This window comes from Phoca vitulina, unplaced genomic scaffold, assembly GCF_004348235.1.
Source record: "Phoca vitulina isolate PV1807 unplaced genomic scaffold, GSC_HSeal_1.0 scaffold5, whole genome shotgun sequence".
Lineage (NCBI taxonomy): Eukaryota > Metazoa > Chordata > Mammalia > Carnivora > Phocidae > Phoca > Phoca vitulina.
In genome coordinates, this window is record NW_022589708.1 from 64,436,134 (window position 1) to 64,463,913 (window position 27,780).

Below are 27,780 nucleotides of genomic sequence, written 5' to 3' on the forward strand. Positions count from 1 at the left end.
AAGTTAATATCCAAAATATATAAAGAACTTATGCAACTCAACAACAGAAAAACAAATTACCTGATTTAAAACTTGGCAGAAGACATGAAGAAGCATTTCCAAAGGTATAAATATGGCCAATAGACACATAAAAGATGTTCAACATCACTAATCATTATGGAAATGCAAATCAAAATCACAGTATCAACTCACAACAGTCAGAATGGCTAGTATCAAAAAAAAAAACAAGAAATAACACATGTTGGCGAGGATTTGGAGAAAAGAGAACCCTTGTGCACTATTGGTAGGAATGTAAATTGGTGTAACCACTGTGGAAAACAGTATGGAGGTTCCTCAAAAAATTAAAAATAGAAGTATCATATGAGCCAGTAATTCCACTACTGGGTATTTACACAAAGAAAGTAAAATCACTAATTCAAAATTGCAGCATTATTTACAATAGCCATGATGTAAAAGCAACCCAAGTGTCCATCAATCAATGATTGGATAAAGAAGAAGTGAAATATGTAAATAATGGAATATTAGTCATTAAAAAGAATGACATCTTGACATTTGTGAAAACATGGGTAGATCCAGAGGTTATAACGCTATGTGAAATAAATCAGACAGGGAAAGACAAAGATGTGATTTCACCTATATGTGGAATCTAAAAAACAAAACAAATGAACAACAAAACAAATGAACAAACAAATAAAAGAAACAGACTCTTAAATAGAGAGAACAACTGGTGGTTGATAGAGGGGAAGCAGGTGGGAAGGATGGGCAAAATAAATAAAGGGGCTTAAGAGTACAAACTTCCAGGTACAAAATAAATAAATCACAGAGATGAAAAGCACAAGATAGGGAATATAGTTAATACTATTATAATAATATTATTTGGTGATAGATTGTGACTATACTTATTGTGGTGAGCATTCAGAAAGGTATGGTAATGTCAAATCAATATGTTGTACAGCTGAAATTAATATAGCATTTATGTCACTTATACTTCAATAAAAAAAAATATCTTGAGATGGGGAGATTATATTGAATTATCTGGGTGGACCCAATATACCATGACCTTTATAAGAAAGAGACAGGGAAGTTAAGTGCCAGAGAGGGAAGTGATGACAGAAGCAGAGATCAGAGTTATGCAGGGCCACAAACCAAGAAATGCAAGTGGCCCATAGAAGCTAAAAATGGCAAGAAAAAAGATTCTCCCCTAGAACTTCTACAAGGAACACAAACCTACCAATCAATTTTAGATATTGGACTCCAGAACTATCAGATAATAAATTTGTAGTTTGTAGTAATTTGTAACAATAACAATAGGAAACTAATATAGGGGAGCTGTATTTATATATTGTGACACTTTAGAAAAATAAAAGTATTAAAATACTGAGTGTGGCAGGAAGATTTTCCATTTTGAAAGATTCCTAAAAGCCAAATATCCAATTGCTTCATAATCTGATCTGCCATTTCCCAGTAAACATTCAAAAATCTATTTTATTTCTATATGACATAGAAAATTTCAAGTCAGAAAATAAAAATTTTAAGCAACTTTATAATAGCACCTAAAATATCAAATGCCCAGAAATAAATCCAGTAAAATATTTACAAAACTCTGCATATGAAACTTTAAAACAATACTGAAAGAAATTAAAGAAAATCTACATAAGTAGGTAAATTATAACTGTATATTAGAATACTAGTATTATTATAATTCATCCTCAAATTAATTAAATGCAATCCAAATAAAAATACCAAGGATATATAAAAGGTGATTTCAGAATTTATATGGAAATGCAAAGGGCCAACATAGCTCAGACAACCTTAAAATAGTAGGGTAAGCAGACTGCTCTACTGAAAATCAAGACTTACAAGAAGAACAATGGAATAAACAGAGGCGCAGACACAGACCCATACTCATATGGACTTGTAATTTATGATGATGGTTACTTTGCAGAGACCACCCAACTAAAAAGTATTAGGACAAATGGTTATCCATATGAAAAAAAAAAAAGTTTTTAACGTGACCCCTGCCTCATGTGGGAAACATAAGTCAGGGAAAATAGGTTTACGCTAAAGTCAAAATCAATAGTGCTTTTATTTTTTTTTAAAGATTTTATTTTTATTTATTTTTTGTGGGGGAACAGAAAGAGAGAAAGCCCACGAGAGGGGGAAGAGACAGTGGGAGAAGCACACTCCCCACTGAGCAGGAAGCCCAATGATGCGGGACTCAATTCCAGGACCCTGAGATCATGACCTGAGCCAAAGGCAGACGCTTAACCGACTGAGCCACGCAGGTGCCCAAATCAATAGTGCTTTTAGAAAATAATTTAAAATAATATCTTCATGACCTTGTATTGAGAAAATATCCCATTCATAAAAAACATTAACTATAAAATAAATGATAAATAAATTGGACTATATTACAATTAAGAATTGATGTTCATCAAATGAAACTACTAAGAAAATGAAAACAAAAGTCAAAATGAGACTATTTGCAACATATATAACCAGCAAAAAGTTTATTCAGAACATATAAAGAGTTTCTCCAAATCAAAATGTAAAGGATAAACAGTCCAATTAATAAATAGACAAAAGTTGGGGTGCCTGGGTGGCTCAGTCATTAAGCATCTGCCTTCAGCTCAGGTCATATTCCCGGAGTCCTGGGATTGAGCCCCACATCGGGCTTCCTGTTCAGTGGGAAGCCTGCTTCTCCCTCTCCCACTCCCCCTGCTTGTGTTCCCTCTCTCACTGTGTCTCTCTCTGTCAAATAAATAAAATCTTAAAAAAAAAAAAACTTAATAAAAATAGACAGAAGTCTTAAGCAGGCACTTCACAAAAGAGGAAATTCAAGGCAACAAACATAAGAAAAGGTATTTAAGTTGGGAACTTGGAAAAGATGGGGGAGGAGTAGGGGACCCTATTCCAACTGGTCCCCAGAATTTAGCTGGATATCTACCAGACCACTCTGAACACCCACAAAATCAGCCTGAGATGTAAGAAGATAGGTCTGGATCTTTACAAACAGAATATCACAGGTGGTTGGTTTCGAGGTAGGAAGTGGGGAGCCGTGATTCCATGGGCAGATGTTGGAGGATAAATGGAAGGGTGAGGGAGCCGAGCCATAGGGATCCTACACGCCCAGGGAGTGATAGCCTCCCGCGCTGGGGACCGGGCACAGACTCGCAGACCGGTAGTGGCAGGGAAAGGACTTTAGGGCAGACCCCCGGTCGGAAACCAGAGCAGCGGGGCTGTGCCTGGGAATTGGGGGCGGCTGGCAGTTTTAGAAGCACAAAGGGCAGACATATGCCCCGACCAGGAGGTGAGGACTTGGAGAGCTGCTGAGGGATGCACAACCCAGGATGCTGCAGTTTATAGCACCAGAGACAGAAACAGAGATAGTGTGGCCTGGAGAGCTCACTAAAGAACAGACTGCAATCTCTCTGCTCTGAGGCAGAGGGTTGGAAACGATCTCTTCTGCTCTGACTCTCGGAAGACACGCAGAAAGCCGCCAGGGAAAGCAGCCAGAGAACAAAATCCCCAAAAAACCGGTTTTCATTGAGCCCATCGCCTGTGACAGGGGGCAGGGCAACTCTGCCCAAAGAGGGCTGCCTGAGTAACAGTGCGGCAGGCTCCTCCCCCAGAAGTCAGGCTGGGAAAACAAGAGGCCAACAATCCTAAGGTCCCTATTAAACAGGTACATCTTGCTTGGGGTGTGGTCAATAATTTGGACTCTATACATTACCTCAACCACCCCTCAACAGAATGGCTAGGAGGAGAAACCCCCCAAATAGGAAAGACTCAGACACTATGATTTATGCCACAGATTTACAAATGGATTCAGATATAACCAAGGTGTTGGAGATGGAATTCAGGGTAGCAGTTGCGAAGACAGTAGCTAGAATGGAGAAATCAATTAATGGCAACATAGAGTCCCTAAGGACAGAAATGAAAGCTGAATTGGCAGAACTTAAAAATGCTATCGATGGGATCCAATCTAATCTAGATAATCTAACAGCTAGGGTAAGTGAGGCAGAAGAAAGAATTAGCGATCTAGAAGACCAATTAATAGACAAGAAGGGAAAAGAGGAGGCCAGGGAAAAACAACTCAAAATCCATGAAAATAGAATCAGAGAAATAAGTGACACCAAGAAACATTCCAATGTCAGAATTATTGAGATCCCTCAGTGGGTGGAGAGAGAGAGAGAGGACTACAAGATATATTTGAGCAAATCGTAGCTGACAACTTCCCTAATCTGGGGAATGAAAGAAACATTCGTGTCCTAGAGGCAGAGAGTACCCCTCCCAAGATCAAGGAAAACAGGCCAACACCCCGGCATGTAATAGTAAAACTCGCAAATCTTAGAACCAAGGAAAACATCTTATGGGCAGTTAGGGGAAGAGATTCCTTATATACAGAAAGAGGAACATCAGAATAATGTCACACCTATCCACAGCGACCTGGCAAGCCAGAAAGGGCTGGCAAGACATATTCAGGGTACTAAATGAAAAGAACATGCAGCCAAGAATAATTTACCCAGCAAGGCTGTCATTTAGAATGGATGGAGAGATGCAGAGCTTCCAAGACCAGCAGAAACTAAAAGAATATGTGACCACTAAACCGGCCCTGCAAGAAATATTAAGGGGGTTCTATAAAAGGAGAAAGACCCCAAGAGTGATACAGAACAGAAATTTACAGGGACAATCTATAAAAACAAGGTCTTCACAGGTAACATGATGACAATAAATTCATATCTTTCAATAATCACTCTCAACATGAACAACCTAAATGCTCCCATTAAACGGCACAGGGTTGCAGACTGGATAAAAAGACAGGACCCATCCATATGCTGTCTACAAGAGACTCATTTTGAACCTAAAGATACATCCAGACTGAAAGTGAAGGGATGGAGATCCATCTTCCATGCCAACGGACCTCAAAAGAAATCTGGGGTAGCAATTCTTGTATCAGACAAATTAGATTTTAAATTATAAGACTGTAGTGAGAGACACAGAAGGACACTATATCATTCTTAAAGGGTTTATCCAACAAGAAGATCTAACAATTGTAAATATCTACGCCCCCAACATAGGAGCAGCCATCTACATAAGCCAGCTGTTAACCAAAATAGTCATATTGATAACAATGTTAATTGTAGGAGACCGCAATACTCCACTCTCAGAAATAGACAGATCATCTAAGCAGAAAATCAACAAGGAAACAAGAGCTTTAAATGACGCACTGGACCAGATGGACCTCATACATATATACAGAACATTCCACCCTAAAACAACAGAATATTCATTCTTCTCAAGAGCACATGGAACTTTCTGCAGAATAGACCACATACTGGGTTACAAATCAGGTCTCAACCGACACCAAAAGATTGAGATTATTCCCTGCATATTCTCAGACCATAATACTTTAAAACTGGAACTCAATCCTAAGAAAAAATTTGAAAGAAAACACTTGGAAGCTGAAGACCACTCTGCTCAAGAATGTTTGGGTCAACCAGGATATCAAAGAAGAACTTTAACAATTCATGTAAACCAATGAGAACGACAAAACGTCAATCCAAAACCTATGGGATACTGCAAAGGCGGTCCTAAGGTGGAAATATATAGCCATCCAAGCCTCACTTAAAAACCTGAAAAATCCCGAATTCACCAACTACCTTTGCATCTTAAAGAACTAGAGAAAAAGCAACAAACTATGCCTAAGCCACGCATTAGAAGAGAAATAACTGAGATTAGAGCAGAGATTAATGAATTGGAAATCAGAAACACAGTAGATCAGATCGAAGAAACTAGATGGTGGTTCTCTGAAAGAATTAAAAAGATCGATAAACCACTGGCCAGACTTATCCAAAAGAAAAGAGAAAGGACCCAAATTAATAAAATTATAAATGAAAGGGGAGAGATCACAACTAACACCAAGGAAATAGAAACAATTATTAGAAATTATTATCAACAACTATATGCCAGTAAATTGAGCAACCTGGATGAAATGGATGCCTTCCTGGAAACCTATAAACTGCCAAGACTGAAACAGGAAGAAATTGACAACCTGAATAGGCCAATAATCAGTGACAAGACTGAAGCAGTGATCAAAAACCTCCCAAAAAACAAGAGTCCAGGGCCTGATGGATCCCCTGGGGAATTCTACCAAACATTCAAAGAAGAAATAATACCTATTCTACTGAAGCGGTTTCAAAAAATAGAAACAGAAGGAAAGCTTCCAGACTCATTCTATGAGGCCAGCATTACCTTAATCCCCAAACCAGGCAAAGACCCCATCAAAAAGGAGAATTTCAGACTGATATCCCTGATGAATATGAATTCCAAAAGCCTCAACAAAATCCTAGCTAATAGGATCCAACAATACATTAAAAGGATCATCCACCACGACCAAGTGGGATTTATCCCCGGGATGCAAGAGTGGTTCAACATTCACAAATCAATCAATGTGAAAGAACACATTAATAAGAGGAGAGAGAAGAACCATATGGTCCTCTCAATTGATGCAGAAAAAGCATTTGACAAAATACAGCATCCTTTCTTGATTAAAACTCTTCAGAGTATAGGGATAGAGGGAACATTCCTCGAGTTCATAAAATCCATCTATGAAAAACCCACAGCGAATATCATCCTCAATGGGGAAAAGATGAGAGCCTATCCCTTAAGATCAGGAACACAAGGATGCCCACTCTCGCCACTATTGTTCAACATAGTACTAGAAGTCCTAGCAACAGCAGACAACAAAAAGAAATAAAAGGTATTCAAATCGGCAAAGAAGAAGTCAAACTCTCTCTCTTTGCAGATGACATGACACTTTATGTGGTAAATTCAAAAGACTCCACCCCCAAGTTACTAGAGCTCATACAGCAATTCAGGTATGTGGCAGGATACAAAATCAATGCACAGAAATCAGTTGCTTTCTTATACACTAACAATGCAACTGTAGAAAGAGAAATTAGAGAAACGATTCCATTTACAATAGCACCAAAAACCATAAGATACCTTGGAATAAACCTAACCAAAGAGGTAAAGGATCTATACTCTTGGAACTACAGACACTCATGAAAGAAACTGAAGAAGACACAAAAAAATGGAAAAACATTCCATGCTCATGGATCGGAAGAATAAACATTGTTAAAATGTCTATGCTACCCAGAGCAATCTATACCTTCAATGCCATCCCAATCAAAATTCTAATGACATTTTTCAAAGTGCTGGAACAAACAATCCTAAAATTTATATGGAATCAGAAAAGACCCCAAATTGCCAAGGAAATGTTGAAAAAGAAATACAAAGCTGGGGGCATCACGTTGCCTGATTTCAAGCTATATTACAAAGCAGTGATCACCAAAACAGCATGGTACTGGCAAAAAACAGACATATAGACCAATGGAACAGAATAGAGAGCCCAGATATGGACCCTCAACTCTATGGTCAAATAATCTTCAACAAAGCAGGAAAAATATGCAATGGAAAAAAGTCTCTTCAATAAATGGTGTTGGGAAAATTGGACAGCTATATACAGAAGAGTGAAACTCGACCATTCCCTAACACCATACACAAAGATAAACTTAAAATGGATGAAAGGCCTCAATGTGAGACAGGAATCCACCAAAATTCTAGAGGAGAACATAGGCAGTAACCTCTTTGACATCGGCCATAGCAACTTTTTTCAAGATACATCTCCAAAAAAGCTTCTGCACAGCAAAGGAAACAGTCAGCAAAACAAAGAGGCAACCCACAGAATGGGAGAAGATATTTGCAAATGACACTACAGACAAAGGGCTGATTTCCAAGATCTATAAAGAACTTCTCAAACTCAACACCCAAAAAACAAATAATCAAGTCAAAAAGTGGGCAGAAGACATGAACAGACACTTCTCCAAAGAAGACATACAAATGGCTAACAGACATGAAAAAATGTTCACCATCATCAGCCATCAGGGAAATTCAAATCAAAACCACATTGAGATACCAGTTAGAATGGCAAAAATTGACAAGGCAAGAAACAACAAATGTTGCTGAAGTTGTGGAGAAAGGGGAACCTTCTTACACTGTTGGTGGGAATGCAAGTTGGTACAGCCACTTTGGAAAACAGTGTGGAGGTTCCTCAAAAATTTAAAAATAGAGCTACCCTATGACCCAGCAATTGCACTACTGGGTATTTACCCCAAAGACACAGATGTAGTGAAAAGAAGGGCCATATGCACCCCAGTGTTCATAGCAGCAATGTCCGCAATAGCGAAACTGTGGAAAGAGCCGAGATGCCCTTCAACAGAAGAATGGATAAAGATGTGGTCCATATATACAATGGAATATTAGTCAGCCATCAGAAAGGATGAATACCCAACTTTTACATCAACATGGATGGGACTGGAGGAGATTATGCTAAGTGAAAGAAGTCAAGTAGAGAAAGTCAATTATCATATGTTTTCACTTTTTTGTGGAACATAAGGAATAGCATGGGGGACATTAGGAGAAGGAAGGGAAAAATGAAGGAAGAGGAAATCGGAGGGAGAGATGAACCATGAGAGACTATGGACTCTAAGAAATGAACTGAGGGTTTTAGAGGGGAGGGGGTGGGAGGATGGGTTAGCCCGGTGATAGGTATTAAGGAGGGCACGTACTGCATGGAGCACTGGGTGTTATATGAAAACAATGAATGGTGGATCACCACATCAAAAACTAATGATGTATTGTATGGTGACTAACATAACATAATAAAATAAAATTAGAAAAAAAAAAGGTATTTAACTTTATTGGAAATTCAAACTAACAATTATATATGCACTAGACTGGAAAATACTTTAAAGGCTTATAATACCAAATGTTGGCAAAAATATACAGAACAAGAACTTACATACAGGCTGGTGGAAGCATAAATTGACACAACTATTCTGGAAAACAGTTTGTCACTGAAGATACACATATTCTATGACACAATAATTCCACTCCTAGATATATGGCCCATATTTTACAATACTCAAAACTATAAAACAACCTAAATGTTTATTGATAATAGAGGGATAAAAATTGAAGTTTATTAATGCAATGAAATTATTTTTCAGTAAAAACTGACAGAGTAACTGCATGAAAGAACATATATCAATTTCACAATGTTGAACAAAAGAAGCCAGACACAAAAGAATGTATATTGTAATTTACATTTACCTAAATTCAAAAACAGGCAAGACCGGACTTAGTGTTTATGAATGCATATTATGTGGCAAAATCATGAAACAAAGCAGAGAGGCAATTGTTATTATCAATATAATAGTTATTTTGGGAAGTAAGAAAGAAAAGTGTGAATGGTAGAGTAATGACAATGGTTTATCTTAACCTGGCTGATTGTTACATAAATGTTTGCTTTAATGTGTAAACTTATATGCACTTCTCCATTTGTGTGGTATTTTTCCCCCAAAATTAAATAATATATATAAAAATGTTGCAGAAAGGGGAAGAAATTATAGTTTACTGTATGGCTCAGATCTGAATAGCATACATAGATAATATAATATAATAATAATATAATATTTTACTAATATATTGATCTGACCAAAGTACAATGTAACTCTATTAAGAGGATAGGGGTGGAGGGAGGTTTGGGAATACATATTACTGTGCTAAGGGAAGGGGAGTAAAGAAATGTAAATCCTCATCTTCTCTGGTGGGAAATCAACAGATATTGCCTACAATTAAGGAAACAAGAAGTAGCAGTACAAACATGTTATTTAGAGATATGGAGAATATTTTAAAAGAATTAAAAGTTACTACATCTAGAAAAAAAGAAATGAAGAACCAGAAGCTATTAAATATCCTTTAAAATGCTGTAAATGTAATTGATTCCTTAAACTATGCATATATATATATGTGTGTGTATATATATATATATATATATATATATATATATATATATATATATGGCAGGAAAGGCTAGATTATGATGTGGTAACAAATGACCCCCAATCTTGGACACGTAGCAAAAGTAATAAATATTTTGTTGGTGTTAAACCTCTGAAATTTAGGCTTATTGATTTATACAAATATCTATAAATTTAATTGGATTATACTTTCCAAAATGGCCACAACAAGATCTCTCATCCCACAAGTTCTTCACTTAATGTGGTATTGGCATTCCTTCTGCTGGAGAGGTGGGTCTATGTTCCCTACCCTCAATTCTGGCTGAGCCTGAAACTACGGTGGAAGTGATACTATGTGACTTCCAAAAAAAAAGAAGATAGCAGGAAGGGAAAAATGAAGGGGGGGGAAATCGGAGGGGAAGATGAACCATGAAAGACTATGAACTCTAAGAAACAAACTGAGGGTTCTAGAGGGGAGGGGGTTGGGGGGATGGGTTAGCCCGGTGATGGGTATTAAGGAGGGCACGTTCTGCATGGAGCACTGGGTGTTATATGCAAACAATGAATCATGGAACACTACATCAAAAACTAATGATGTAATGTATGGTGATTAACATAACATAAAAAAAAAAAAGATTAGATCATAAAAGGCAATACAACTTCCACCTCATGGGATCCTTGTTCTCAGAGTTCAGTTATCATGTCATGAGGAAGGGAAGAAGCTGCATGGAGAGACTACTGTTAAGTGTTCTGGATGGCAATTCCAGCTGACAGTCACGATCAACCTAAAGACACATGAGTGAGTGAGTCTTAAGATTGGCTCTAGCCCCAGTCTAACTGAAACTGCATGAGATATCTGTGCAAGAACTACCCAGGAGAGTCCAGTCAACACCAAGAAAAATGAAAGGTAAGAACAAAATAATTATTGTTGTTTAACCTAATAGTTTTGAGGAAATTTGTTAACAGCAATAGATAATCAGAACAATTGACTTCTTGTTCATTTTATTCTAGTCAGGGACATGTGCTAACAGATATATCTATAATTCTGTTCTAAACATTTTTCTTAGATTGGTACCCTTCTTTGTCACCCCCATGATTTCCTCTCTCTTTCCTCTCTAAATATTTGCTGACAATTTGGATCCATTGGCTTGGTCCAAAAGAATCCTTGTTTCTTTTCCCTATGAAATTTTTGTCCAATGAAAGGATTTACGAGGTGCCACCATACTAGAACTTTCCCTTGCCTTTGATATGATTCTCACTACAAGACTCAGTTTTGTTATTCAAGTTTTAACTTTTACTATTTGGGAGTAAGAAGTTATTCTGCCCAACTTTTCAAGTCCATGAATTTATAGATTCATTCCTGTCTTGAATTTGCTGGTTCTTTTTTATCCTGACTCATGTCTTGCCAAAAGCAACCAACAACAACCAACATAAAGTACCAACATTTTATTTTTTTTCTTGCTTTCCTAGGACTACAAATTCACTTAGTACAATATCTGCTTCCCCAGTGACCACAGGCTACTGTTTTGCCAAATGTGTCACCATCTTTCCAGCCTCCAGTAAGTTTCTTTGCTGCTCTACAACTGACCCTACAACAAATTCCTCTACTTCAGGTTTCTGATACAGCCAGTGTCACCCACTCAGAAACTAATTTCAGCATCAGATGGATAGGCTACATTATATGAAGTAACAAACAGCTCCAAATCTCAATTACTTAACAAAGTAACAGTTTATTTCTTACTAACATCACATATCCAGTATGAGTCAGGAGGTGAAGTCTATTTATTACAGTCTCTTAGAGATCCAGGTTGATGCAGGATTCATCTCAAAATACACTTCTTTAATAACTACAGATCCCATGGACATTAAAAAGATAATAAAGAAATACTATGAACAACTCTATGCTCACAAATTTGATAACCTAGATGAAATGGACCAACTCCTTGAAAGACACAATTTGTCAAAACACACACAAGAAGAAACAGACATCTGAGTAGGTTTATATTGAAAAAATGGATTATCTGAATAGGCTTATATTAAAGAAATTGAATCAATAATTAATAACCTCCAAAACAGAATGCATCATGCTGAGATGGATTTCCCAGTGAATTCTATTAAATATTTAAGAAAGAAATCATATAAATTCTCTATAATTTCTAAAAAAATAAATAAATAAATAAATTCTCTATAATTTCTTTCAGGATAGAAGCAGAGGAAATACTTCCTAATTCACTCAATGAAGCCAGCATTCCCTAATACCAAAACCAGACAAAGGCCATTACAAAAAAGACTACTATAGACCCATATCTCTCAGGAACATAGATGCAAAAATCCAGAACAAAATATTAGCAAATTGAATCCAATAATGGATAAAAGAATTGTACACCATGAACTAGTGGAATTTTTCCCAGGTGTGCAGGCTGATTCCACTTTCAAAAACCAACTGATGTAATCCATCACATCAACAGGCAATAAAAGAAAAATCACATGATCATTTCCATAGATGCATAAAAAGCATTTACAAAATCCAACATCCACTCAAAATATAAACTCTCAGCAAACTAGGAATAAAGAGAAATTTCCTCAATTTGATAAAAATATCCATAAAAACCTACAGCAAACATCATATTAATGTTGAAAAACTCAAAGCCTTCCCTGAAGATCAGAAATAAGAAATGTGCTCTCTCACCATTCTTTTCAACATCATGTGGGAAGTATTAGCTAACGCAAAAAGACAAGAAAAGGCAATTAAACATACACAAATTTGGATGGAATAAATAAAACTGTTTTTGTTCATAGATGACATAATAATCTATGTGGGAATTCTGAAAGAATTTACAAAGGAAAACTCCTGGAACTAATAAACACTTATAGCAAGGTTGCAGGATGCAAGCTTAATGCACAAAAGTCAATCACTTTCCTATATATCAGTAATAAATAAGAGGAATTTGAAATTAAAAGCACAATATCATTTATGTCAGCACACCCCAACATAAATAACTATGTATAAATCTAATAAAATACATACAAAACCTACATACGAAAAATGAAAAACTCTGATGAGCAAAATCAAAGAACTAAATAAATGGGAAAATATTTCATGTTCATATATAGGAAGACTTAAAGTTGTCAAGATATCAGTTATTTCCAACCTGATTCATATATTCAATGAAATCCTGATCAAAACCCCAACAAATTATTTTGTGGATATCAACAAACTTATTCTAAAAGTATATGAAGAGGCAAAAAACTCACAATAGCCAAATAATATTGAAGGTGAAGAACAGAGTTGGAGGAGTTATACTACCCAACTTAAAGAATTATTATAAAGCTACAGTAAGCAAAACAGTGTGGTATTGGTAAAAGAATAAACAAATAGATCAACAGAACATAACAAAGAGTCCAGAAATAGACCCCCATAAATAACAGTCAACTAATCTATGACAAGGGAGCAAAGGCAATACAATGAAGCCAAGATAGTCTTTTCAACAAATGTTTCTGGAACAACTGGACATCCACACTGGAAAAAAATAAATAAACTAGACACAGACCTTATATCCTTAACAAAAATTAACTCAAAATGTATTATAGACCTAAGCGTAAAAAACAAAACTACAAAACTCCTAGAAGAAAACGTAGGAGAAAACCTAGATGACCTTGAATATGGTGATGACTTTTTAGATACAATAGCAAAGGTATGATCCATGAAAGAAAGAATCAATAAGCTTGACTTCATTAAATTAAAAGCTTCTGCTCTGTGGGAGAAAATGACAAGAAAATGAGAACACAAGCCACACACTAGGAGAAAATGTTCACAAAAGACCTATCTGATAAAGGACTCTTATCTGAAATATACAAAGAACACTTAAAAACTCAACAACAAAACGATTAAAAAATGGGTCAAAGACCTTCACAGATACCTCACTAAAGAAGATATACATATGGCAAATAAGCATATGAAAAGATTCTCCACATTATACGTCATCAGGAAAATGCAAATTAGAAGAACAATAAGATACAACGACACACCTATTAGATGGCCAAATCCAGAAGACCAACACCACCAAATGCTGGTGAAAATCTGAAGGAATAGGAACTCTCATTCCTGGCTGGTGGGGAATGCAATAGTAGAGTACTCTGGAAGACAGTTTGGCAATTCCTTACAAATCTAAATATATTCTTATCATATGACCCAGCAATTGCACTCCTTGGCATTTATCCAAAGGAACTGAAAACTTATGTCCACACAATAACCTGCACACAGATGTTACAGCAGCTTTATCATAACTGCCAAAACTTGGAGGCAACCAAGATGTTCTTCTGTTAGTGAGTGAATAAATAAACCATGGTACATCCAGACAATGAAATATTATTCAGCATTACAAAGATCTGAACAATCAACTCATGAAAATACATGGAAGACACTTTAATGTATATCACCAAGTGAAGGAAGCCATTCTGAAAAGGCTACATACTGTATGACTTGGACTACATAATATTCTGGAAAAGGTAAAGCCATGGAGATTGCAAAAAGTTCAGTGGTTGCCATGGTTGAAGAAGACCAGGAGAGATGAATAATGGAGGTGCAAAAAACTTTTAGGACACCAAAAATACTCTGTATGATACTATAATGATGGGTATATGTCATTATACATTTGTCCAAACCCATAGAATGTACAACACCAAGAGTGAACCAAATGTAAACTATGGACTTTGGTAATTGGAATGTATCAATGCAGGCTCATCAATTGTAATAAATGTACCATAATGGTGGGGGATGTGGATAATGGGGTCGGCTGTTCAGGTGGGGGACAGGGGCTGTATGGGAAATCTCTATACCTTCACTTTAATTTTTCTGTGAACCTAAAACTGCTCTAAAAAAAAAAAAAAAAGATTTTAAAAAAAGCAAACCCAGGGGCACCTGGATAGCTCAGTTGAGCATCTGACTCTTGATTTTGGTTCAGGTCATGATCTCAGGGTTCTGGGATTGAGCCTCACATCAGATTCCCCGTTCAGTGGGGAGTCTGCTTGAGGATTCTCTCTCTCTCCCTCTGCCCCTCCCCCCACTTGTGTACTCTTTCTCTCTCTCTAAAATAAATAAATCTTTTTAAAAAAGCAAACCCAAATATGTTACTCAATTTAATTATTTTTTTTTAAAGATTTTATTTATTTGACAGAGAGAGATACAGTGAGAGAGGGAATATAAGCAGGAGGGGTGGGAGACGGAGAAGCAGGCCCCCTGCCGAGCAGGGAGCCTGATGTGGGACTCGATCCCAGGACTCTGAGATCATGACCTGAGCCGAAGGCAGACGCTTAATGACTGAGCCACCCAGGCGCCCTCAATTTAATTAATTTTAAAGTACTAAATTCATTATTGCAATTTAGCTCCTCTCATATGATTTTTAAATTGAAATATAATTGACATATAACATTATTTTAGTTTCAGTAGTACAACATAATAACTCAATATATTGCAAAATAATCATCACAATAAGTCTAGTTAACATCCATTACCACACAGTTATAAATTTTTGTAGTGATAAGAACTTTTAAGATTTACTCTCTTAGCAATTTCAAATATTCAATACAGTTAACATTAGTCACCCATATATTACACCTCCAAAACTTATTATAACTGAAAGTTTATACTTTTTAACTACCTTCACTCATGTTGCCCACCACCACCAACCCCCCACCCCCCCGCCTCTGGCAAGAACCAATCTATTCTCTGCATATATGAGTTACATGTTTTGTTTTGTTTTAGATTTCATATATAAGTGAGATATTACAGGGATTTGGCCTACAATTTTCGTTTCTTGTAGGGTCCTTATCTGGTTGTGGTATCAATACAATGCTGACCTTGTGAAATGAGTTTGGAAATGTCCTGTCCTCTTCTACTTTTTGGATGAGCTTGAAAATAATTGATATTAATTCTTCCTTAAATATTTGGCAAAATTCACCAGTGAAGCCATCTGGTTCCAGAATTTTGTTTGTTGGAAGGATTTTTAATTACTGATTCAGTCATCTTACTAATCACTCTGTTCCTTTTTTTTTTTTTTTTATTTCTTCATTACTCATTCTTAGAAGATTGTGTATTTCTAGGAATTTATCCATTTCTTCTAGGTTGTCCACTTTGCTGGTATATAGTGTTCATAGTAGTCTCTTATGATTCTTTGTATTTGTGTGGTATCTGTTGTAACATTTCCTATTTTGTTTCTGATTTTAGTTATTTAAGTTCTCCCTCTTTTTTTCCTGCTGAGCCTAACTAAGGTCTCTGTTATTTATCTTTTCTAAAAACCAACTCAGTTTCATTGATCTTTTCTACTGTCTTTTAGTATCTATTTCATTTATCTCTGTTCTGATCTTTATTTCCTTCTTCCTATTAACTTCTGGCTTAATTTGTTCTTCTTTGTTTAGTTCCTTGATGTGTAGAGTTAGGTTATTTATTGGAGATCTCTCTTGTTTCTAAGTGTAGGCATTTATTGCTATAACTTCCCTCTTAGAAATGCTTTTGCTGTGTAGTGTAAGTTTTGGTGTGTTGTTATTATCATTTTCATTCGTTAAGATGTTTTCCTCTCCTTTGATTTCTTTTTTGAACCATTGGTTTGTTCAGTAACATATTGTTTAATCTTATATTTGTGAACTTTCCAGTTTAATTCTTATAATTGATTTCTAGCTTTTGCCATTATGGTCAGAAAAAAAAAATGCTTGGTATTATTTCAATCTATTTAAATTTATTAAGAGTTCTTTTGTGATATATCCTGGAGAATGTATTCTGTTGAGTCTCGATAGAATGTCCCATATATGTTTAAGTCCATCTGCTCTAATGTGTCATTTAAGGCCATTGTTTCCTTTTATTTATAACAGTCTATTTTAAGTTAACAACTTAAGTTTGAATGTAATCTAAAGTTCTACATTTTTATTCACCTCCCACAATGTTTTATGCTTTTGATGTTACAATTTGCATTAATAACAAATTATTGTAGTTATCATTATTGTTACTACTTTCATCTTTAACCTTCACACTAGCGTGATAAGTGATTAACCCACCACATTACAATTTTAGATTATTCTAAATTTTACTGTATTTTTACCTTTACAGGTGAGATTTGTACTTTCATATGTTTTCCTGCTACTAATTAGTGCCCTTTTGCTTCAGCTTAAAGAAGTCCTTCTAATATTATTATAAATCTGGTCTAGTGGTAATGAACTCCTTTAGCTTTTCTTATGCCTCTTTCAAATTCTGAAGGACAATTTTTCTGGGTAGAGTATTCTTGGCTGTCAGATTTTTTCATTCATCATTTTGAATATATTGTGCCATTCCTTTCTGGCCTCCAAAGATTCTGCTGAAAAATCTACTCATGGTCTTATTGGGATTCCCTTGTACATAACATGTTGTTTTTCTCTTCATACTTTTAAGATTGTCTTCTTAAAAATATATAAATACATATATACACAAATACATACATACATACATAAAAGATTTTCTCCTTGTCTTTAAATTTTGACAATATAATTATAATGTGTCTTGTAGATATCTATAAGTTCACCTTATTTGGAACACTATGGGCCTCCCAAATGTGGATGTCTGTTTGCTTCCCAAGGTTGGGGAAGTAGTTAGCCATTATTTCTACAGACAAATTTTCTGCCCTTTTCTATCTATTCTCCTTTTAGGGCTCCTACAATGTGAATGCTGGTCTGCTTGATGTTGTCCCATTAGTCCCTTGGGCTTCCTTCACTCTTTTTAATTCTTTTTTCATTTGCTTTTCTCAGCAAATGAATGTCACTGACTTGTCTTTGCATTCACTAATCCTTTTTTCTGCTTCATCTAATCTGCTATTGAACTCCACAATTATATTTTTCAGTGAAGTTGTGTTCTTCAGGTCTATGAATTCTCGTTGGCACTTTCTTACAGTTTCTCTTTTTTGATTCTCACTTTGTGCATACATTATTGTCCTGACCTCATGAACATCTTTATGACCATTATTTTAAACTCTTCATCAAGTAAATCACTTATCTCCATTTCATTAAGGTTTTTTTTTTTTTTTTAAGATTTTATTTATTTATTCAACAGAGAGAGACACAGCGAGAGAGGGAACACAAGCAGGGGGAGTAGGAGAGGAAGAAGCAGGCTTCCCGTGGAGCAGGGAGCCGGATGCGGGGCTCAATCCCAGGACCCTGGGATCATGACCTGAGCCGAAGGCAGACGCTTAACGACTGAGCCACCCAGGCGCCCCCATTTCATTAAGGTTTATGTCCTGAAATTTAATCTTGTTGTTGTTGTTGTTGTTAATTTGGAACATATTCCTCTGCATCTTCATTTCCCTTGACTCTCTGGCCACCTTTCCCACTCTTGAAGAAGTGGCCTTGTGCAGTGGATGAACTTTATCATTCAATCTGCCTTCACTCTTGGCTATCTCTTAAACCAAGTGATTGTCAAAGCAGGCTACTTTATGCTTAGTGGTTCCCTGAAGTTGAGAGTGTCACAAGACCTGTCAGTGTCCAAAAGGAGAGGATCTCAGTCAGCACCTAGAATCAGGCTGATTTGAAGTTTCTTAAAAACCCTTTCTTTGTTTGTTACAGTCCTGTGGAACCTTCAAATGAGAGCCCAATTGGTCACCAGAGCCAAAAGATCATGGGGTGTACCCTGGATGGCAGCCACAAAAATCAGGGTTCCTGAAGTGTACAAGCTCCCTTAGGAGGTACTGACCACAGAGGGAATGTGTGAAGATGACACTCACTGGCTTCCATCTTTAGAAAGTATTTCAGTGGATCCCCAGATGTATGTTAGATTAGATGCCTGTCCCTCAGGTCAAAGTTTTATGATAAGCAAACAGGCGTCTTTCACAAAAAAGCTGGGTGCTTTTCAGTAGGCTTCCTCTGCATTGGGTCCTGTGGGGTAGCTAGGTCAGTCTGTGTGAGCCTTTAAAAACTGTTTCTCAGTTTGCTACACCCTTGTGGGTCTCATGGAAGCAAGCCCTGTTAACTTTTAACATTAGGTGTTTTGCAGACTCATCTCTCAGATGTGGGTCTTAAAAGTTGGCAGGCTCCAAACCTTTCATTCCTCATGGAGAAGCCTGAATGTGAGTTTCTCCTGATTATGGGCCACTGCACACCAGTGGTGGGGTTATGGCAAGATTGTTTCTTAGCCTTTCCTACTCACTTTGATGTGGTTGTTTTTTGTTTTTTGTTTTTTTTCTTATTTGTTCCATGTGTAGGAGTTGCTCAGCTAGTTTTTGGATTTCTTTCAGGTGAAATTTGTATATGTAGCTATAGATTCATTGTGTCTATGGGAAGTGAATTCAGGATCGTCCTACATTCCCATCTTGAATCAGAACCCCTCACATGATATTTTTAAATACCTAGTTATAAGAAATAATTTTAAAACATCTCAGCCAGTGTTCCTTATTTATTGGACGACCCAAACATTATTTTCTTAGGGTTTTTATTTCTTGACGATCCTGCCTATATTTATCCATTAGCTTTTATACCTGGACATGCAGTACACTCTAAAGATCTGAGCTTCAGGCTTATTTTTAGTAGACCTCATTAGTAAGGCATCCCTGTATCACATTGATAATCAGGCCCAATTACTATAGTCAAAATTACAATACCCTTTATACATCATTCATGTCACAAGGAGCAGAGTCAATAAAGCTGTTTCTTAGAAATAACTCTCAGAATCACGTATCAAAACTGGCCTGCTATGAGAGCTGCTGCCACTTCTTTCGAAACATAATCCATTCCAAAAAAATTTTACTATATTTTCCTTTCCAAATTATCTCAAATCTCTGAATCATAGGCTGCTATCTCCCCACACTGATGGCACCTGAGAGAGCTTTATTTGAAATGCCAACATTAGAATGAAATTTTAGCAAGAGAACTAAATTTTGAAGATAAATCAATAAGGAGAAGTGAGTATATTTGATTTTTAAAGACTAAAAGCTACCAGATAAGGCATTTACTCAGTATTCAAATATTCTACATAAAAAATAGGCAAATAAGTCACTGGAATCTGAGTAACTTCAATAAAGAATCCATTCTGTAATCACATATATGTTAAAGTCAAATGTCTTATTAACATTGTATAAATCTGGCAAATCTTTATTTGTCTAATTATTCACACCAGGCAATTAAAAATTTTATTAAAAATGCATTTAGTGAGCCACTTCAGGACCTAATGAAATAAAGTAAACAAAATTTAAGAAAGGTTGATACAATAAGTAATGCATTCCTATATTTTTATATGCCTGGAAATTTTTAAACATATACAGAAATTAGTAGTTTTTTTTAAAAAAAAACTATATTTAAGTTTATGAATCATATAAGCTAACAGCTATTATAACTGAAAGAGTACAAAGAAGTGTCAGCTCTTGGAATAACCATAATTGATCCAAAATACATGATTTCCTTCTCTACTGAATAAGGAATACAACACAGAAAACACCAATCAACCAAAAACACATCAATTTTTTTAAGTTAACAGAGACTTACGGAAATTCAAGACTTTTTCTTGTGTTTTTTCCATTCACATATTCTCCTCCTAAAATGAAACTCTATTGTGATCAGAGTCAAAAAAAATCAATTCTGCCTATAAGAGAATTTGATAGATTAAGTCTGAACTTCTTAAACTTCCTGTTGGAAAAATTGAATCCTTGCTACAGATTTATCTAGCCTTTTCTTGTTAATTACACGTTTCTCCCACTGCAGGCATAAAATCATTTGTCTTGCTCCACATATGTTCTCAGATAGGTGGTTTAGTTTCAAAACCTTTTTATTCTTTGAGTAAGCACAATTTTCCAAATGCTATAAGATCTGATAAATATGGTATGAAATCAGTCAACACTAATGTGGGTAGTCAAGTTCTACAATGGAAAAAAATAAGGTAATGTAGAAAGAATTTGTTCTCTCTCTCTACCTGGAAACACTAGATATTATGGATTCTAGGGGCCATACACAGCCCCTTGCAATGTGAAAATCATTTGCACCAATAAAATATTGATGATATAGAAAACAAATTTCTTTTGGCTCAGAATTCACCTGCTACTACCATTTACCTTCTGACTCCTCTATTACCAAGGAATGGAAGCAATTTATGAGTATATATGAATAAATTCATATGGGCACTAGCCTGTTCAATTATACTTTTAACAGTGATTGGTTTCTATATGAAATAAATAAAAAGGTTAGTAATCCTTATCAATACAATTCATTACAACTCATCTCCTCCATCTTTGCAAAGACAACCCTCTAGGTGGAGTTCTGAAGTATATCAGGACTTTCTTTTCATCCAGAGCTATCTTTGTTGGTACCGGATCAAATCCACCTTTAACAATCCTTAGGTACTCAGAAAATTTTTTTAGTCCCAGCCTTCCTCTCTGCACTTGATATTCTCTTATCTCAGTCTGGTTTTTCTGTTTCTATTCCCCCTTAGGCTGTCCATTTGGAGTGATGACTTGGTAATCTTTCTGAATTGGGTTTCATTCCTGCCCCAAAGATGCAGGCTCCTGAACCACTGACCTTAGCTTCAAAAGTCTCCATTGGCATTCCAAATCCAGCTCTTGTAATTCTGCCTCTGTACCCAAATATTATGCAGAGTTTCTACATTTCTTGGGAGAAAGTGCACAATACAAGGAGGTAGGAGAGGTCTGTTTCCCCAAGTCAAAATGACTTTGATTTAATAAGAATGAAAAGTAAAGAAATATGCTTTACATGTAACTCTCAACTGTAATTGGTATGTAGTTTCAGAAACATAAGAGTGAAAAGAAAATAAAGGCAGCTTTGAATGGAGGAAATAAAACTGTATACTTCCATTAAACCATTACTCTCGATTGGATTATTTGTTCCTTGGGGGTTGAGTTTGATAAGTTCTTTATAGATTTTGGATACTAGCCCTTTATCTGATATGTCATTTGCAAATATCTTCTCCCATTCTGTCAGTTCTCTTTTGGTTTTGTTGACTGTTTCCTTTGCTGTGCAAAAGCTTTTTATCTTGATGAAGTCCCAATAATTCATTTTTACCCTTGCTTCCCTTGCCTTTGGTGATGTGTCCAGGAAGAAGTTGCTGCAGCCGAGGTTGAAGAGGTTGCTGCCTGTGTTCTTCTCAAGGATTTTGATGGATTCCTGTCTCACAATTTAGGTCTTTCATCCATTTTGAGTCTATTTTTGTATATGGTGTAAGGAAATGGTCCAGTTTCATTCTTCTGCATGTGGCTGTCCAATTTTCCCAACACCATTTGTTGAAAAGACTGTCTTTTTTCCACTGGACATTCTTACCTGCTTTGTCGAAGATTAGTTGACCATAATGTTGAGAGTCCATTTCTGAGTTCTCTATTCTGTTCCAATGATCTATGTGTCTGTTTTTGCACCAGTACCATATTATCTTGATGATTACAGCTTTGTAATAGAGCTTGAAGTCCAGAATTGTGATGCCACCAGCTTTGCTTTTCTTTTTCAACATTCCTCTGCCTATTTGGGGTCTTTTATGGTTCCATACAAATTTTAGGATTATTCAAGAAATGGGCAGAAGACACGAACAGACATTTCTGCAAGAAGACATACAAATGGCCAACAGACACATGAAAAAGTGCTCAACATCACTCGGCATCAGGGAAATAAAATCAAGACCACAATGAGATACCACCTCACACCAGTCAGGATGGCTAAAATTAACAAGTCAGGAAACAACAGATGTTGGTGAGGATGCAGAGAAAGGGGAACCCTCCTACGCTGTTGGTGGGAAAGCAAGCTGGGGCAGCCACTCTGGAAAACAGTATGGAGGTTCCTCAAAAAGTTGAATATAGAGCTACCCTACGACCCAGCAATTGCGCTACTGGTTATTTACCACAAAGATACAAATGTAGTAATCCGAAGGGGCACCTGCACCCCAATGTTCATAGCAGCAATGGCCACAATAGCCAAACTGTGGAAAGAGCGAAGATGTCCATCGACAGATGACTGGATAAAAAAGATGTGGTATAGGAGAGAGGAAAGATGGCGGAGGAGTAGGGGACCCTATTTCAACTGGTCCCCGGAATTGAGCTAGATAACTACCAGACCACTCTGAGCACCCATGAAACCAACCTGAGATGTAAGAAGATCCGGATCTCTACAAACAGAATATCACAGGCAGTTGGTTTTGAGGTACCAAGCGGAGAGCCGTGATCCTGTGGGCAGATATCGGAGGATAAACGGCGGCGGGAGGGAGCCTGGACGTGGGGATCCTACACTGCTGGTGAGTGACAGCCTCGCGCGCTGTGGATGGGGCACAGACTCGCAGACCCGTAGCGTTGGGAAAGAACTTTAGGGCAGCCCCAGGAGTGGAAAACCAGACCGGCGGGGTCGCGCGCTCGCAAACCGCAGCCCCCCGGACAGAAACCGGAGTGATGGTCAAGCGCACGCGAACTGCAGCCCCCCTGGACAAAACCGGAGCGACGGTCGCGCGCATGCGAACTGCAGCCCCCCCCCCCCCCCCCCCCCCCGACAGAAATCGGAGCGACGGTCCTGCGCAAGCGAACTGCAGCCTCCGAGACGGAAACCCGGTGCACCGGGGTCGTGCCAGTGAACTGCAACCCCCGGGGGTGGAAACCCCAAGCGGCGGAAACCCGGTGCGCCGGGGTGGTGCAGATGAACTGCAACCCCCGGGGGCTGGAAACCCCAAGCGGCAGAGTCGCGCGAGCGTGAATTGGGAACGGCTTGCGGTTTTAGAAGCACAAAGGGCAGAGATGTGCCCCGACCTGGAGGCAGGACTGGGAGTGCTGCGGAGGGGCGCACAACCCAGGACGCTGCAGTTTATAGCAGCACGGACAGAAACGGAGACAGTGTGGCCTGGAGAGCTCACTGAAGAACAGACTGAGGTCTCTCTGCTCTGAGGCAGAGGGTTGGAAACAGTCTCTTCTGCTCTGACTCGCAGAAGAGACGCGGAAAGCCTCCAGGGAAAGGCGCCAGAGAACAAAAGCCCCAGAGACTGATTCCCACTGAGCCCATCCCCCGCCACAGGGGCGCAGAGCAACTCCGCCCAAACAGGGTTGCCTGAGTACCAGCACGGCAGGCCCCTCCCGCAGAAGACAGGCTGGGAAAACAAGAGGCCAGCAACCCTAAGGTCCCAAGAAAACAGGTGCATATTGCTTGGGTTCTGGTCAATAATTTCGACTCTATACATTCCCTCAAACACCCATCAACAGAATGACTAGCAGGAGGAGCCCCCAAAACAGAAAAGACTCAGAGATTATGACTTATGCTGCAGATTTACAAATGGATGCAGACATAACCAAGATGTCAGAGATGGAATTCAGGCTAGCAATTGTGAAGACAATGGCTAGAATGGAGAAATCAATTAATGGCAACATAGAGTCTCTAAGGGCAGAAATAAAAGGTGAATTGGCAGAACTTAAAAATGCTATCAATGAGATCCAATCCAATCTAGATAATCTAACAGCTAGGGTAACTGAGACAGAAGAGAGAATAAGTGATCTGGAAGACAGTATAATAGATAAAAAGGGAAAAGAGGAGGCCAGGGAAAAACAACTCAGAATCCATGAAAATAGAATCAGAGAAATAAGTGACACCATGAGGCATTCCAATGTCAGAATAATTGGAATCCCGGAGGGAGTGGAGAGAGAGAGAGGGCTACAAGATGTATTTGAGCAAATCGTAGCTGAGAACTCCCCTAATCTGGGGAATGAAACAAACATTCGAGTCCTAGAGGCAGAGAGGACCCCTCCTAAGATCAAGGAAAACAGGCCAACACCCCGGCATGTAATAGTAAAACTTGCAAATCTTAGAACCAAGGAAACCATCTTAAGGGCAGTTAGGGGGAAGAGATTCCTTACGTACAGAGGGAGGAACATCAGAATAATGTCAGACCTATCCACAGAGACCTGGCAAGCCAGAAAGGCCTGGCAAGACATATTCAGAGTACTTAATGAGAAGAACATGCAGCCAAGAATACTTTATCCGGCAAGGCTTTCATTTAGAATGGATGGAGAGATGCAGAGCTTCCACTACCGGCAGAAGTTGAAAGAATATGTGACCACTAAGCCGGCCCTGCAAGAAATATTAAGGGGGGTTCTATAAAAGGAGAAAGACCCCAAGAGTGATCTACAACAGAAAGTTACAGGGACAATCTATAAAAACAACGTCTTCACAGGCAACATGATGACAATTAATTCATATCTTTCAATAATCACTCTCAACGTGAGTGGCCTAAACACTCCCATAAAACGGCACAGGGTTGCAGATTGGATAAAAAGACAGGACCCATCCATATGCTGTCTACAAGAGACTCATTTTGAACCTAAAGATACATCCAGACTGAAAGTGAAGGGATGGAGATCCATCTTCCATGCCAGCGGACCTCAAAAGAAAGCTGGGGTAGCAATTCTTATATCAGACAAATTAGATTTTAAACTAAAGTCTGTAATAAGAGACACAGAAGGACACTATATCATTCTTAAAGGGTCTATCCAACAAGAAGATCTAACAATTGTAAATATCTATGCCCCCAACATGGGAGCAGCCATATACATAAGCCAACTGTTAACCAAAATAAAGAATCATATTGATAACAATACGTCAATTGTAGGAGACCTCAATACCCCACTCTCAGCAATGGACAGATCATCTAAGCAGAAAATCAACAAGGAAACAAGAGCTTTGAATGATACATTGGACCAGATGGACCTCATAGATATTTACAGAACATTCCACCCTAAAACAACAGAATACTCATTCTTCTCGAGCGCACATGGAACTTTCTCCAGAATAGACCATATACTGGGTCACAGATCAGGTCTCAACTGATACCAAAAGATTGAGATTATTCCCTGCATATTCTCAGACCACAATGCTCTAAAACTGGAACTCAATCACAAGAAAAAATTTGGCAGAAATGTAAACACTTGGAAGCTAAAGACCACTCTGCTCAAGAATGTTTGGGTCAACCAAGAAATCAAAGAAGAACTTAAACAATTCATGGAAATCAATGAGAACGAAAACACATCGGTCCAAAACCTATGGGATACTGCAAAGGCGTTCCTAAGGGGGAAATACATAGCCATCCAAGCCTCACTCAAAAAAATAGAAAAATCCTGAATTCACCAACTAACTCTACACCTTAAAGAACTAGAGAAAAAGCAACAAACGACGCCTAAGCCATGCATTAGAAGAGAAATAATTAAAATTAGAGCAGAAATCAATGAATTAGAAACCAGAAACACAGTAGATCAGATGAACAAAACTAGAAGTTGGTTCTTTGAAAGAATTAATAAGATTGATAAACCACTGGCCAGACTTATCCAAAAGAAAAGAGAAAGGACCCAAATTAATAAAATTATGAATGAAAGGGGAGAGATCACGACTAACACCAAGGAAATAGAAACAATTATTAGAAATTATTATCAACAACTATATGCCAATAAACTGAGCAATCTGGATGAAATGGAGGCCTTCCTGGAAACCTATAAGCTGCCAAGACTGAAACAGGATGAAATTGACAACCTGAATAGGCCAATAACCAGTAACGAGATTGAAGCAGTGATCAAAAACCTCCCAAAAAACAAGAGTCCAGGGCCTGATGGATCCCCTGGGGAATTCTACCAAACATTCAAAGAAGAAATAATACCTATTCTACTGAAGTGGTTGCAAAAAATAGAAACAGAAGGAAAACTTCCAAACTCATTCTATGAGGCCAGCATTACCTTAATCCCCAAACCAGGCAAAGACCCCATCAAAAAGGAGAATTTCAGAGCGATATCCCTGATGAATATGGATTCCAAAAGCCTCAACAAAATCCTAGCTAATAGGATCCAACAATACATTAAAAGGATCATCCACCACAACCAAGTGGGATTTAACCCCGGGATGCAAGAGTGGTTCAACATTCGCAAATCAATCAATGTGATAGAATACATTAATAAGAGGAGAGAGAAGAACCATATGGTCCTCTCAATTGATGCAGAAAAAGCATTTGACAAAATACAACATCCTTTCCTGATTAAAACTCTCCAGAGTATAGGGATAGAGGGAACATTCCTCGAGTTCATAAAATCCATCTATGAAAAACCCACAGCGAATATCATCCTCAATGGGGAAAAGCTGAGAGCCTTTCCCTTAAGATCAGGAACACGTCAAGGGTGCCCACTCTCACCACTGTTGTTCAACATAGTACTAGAAGTCCTAGCAACAGCAATCAGACAACAAAAAGAAATAAAAGGTATTCAAATCGGCAAAGAAGAAGTCAAACTCTCTCTTTTTGCAGACGACATGATACTTTATGTGGAAAACCCAAAAGACTCCACCCCCAAATTACTAGAACTCATACAGCAATTCAGTAATGTGGCAGGATACAAAATCAATGCACAGAAATCAGTTGCTTTCTTATACACTAACAACGCAACTGTAGAAAGAAAAATTAAAGAAACGATTCCATTTACAATAGCACCAAAAACCATAAGATACCTCGGAATAAACCTAACCAAAGAGGTAAAGGATCTATACTCTAGGAACTACAAAACACTCATGAAAGAAATTGAAGAAGACACAAAAAGATGGAAAAACACTCCATGCTCATGGATCGGAAGAATAAACATTGTTAAAATGTCTATGCTACCCAGAGCAATCTATACCTTCAATGCCATCCCGATTAAAATTCCAATGACATTTTTCAAAGTGCTGGAACAAACAATCCTAAAATTTGTATGGAATCAGAAAAGACCCCGAATCGCCAAGGAGATGTTGAAAAAGAAAAACAAAGCTGGGGGCATCACGTTGCCCGATTTCAAGCTATATTACAAATCAGTGATCACCAAGACAGCATGGTACTGGCACAAAAACAGACATAGAGACCAATGGAACAGAATAGAGAACCCAGATATGCACCCTCAACTCTATGGTCAAATAATCTTTGACAAAGCAG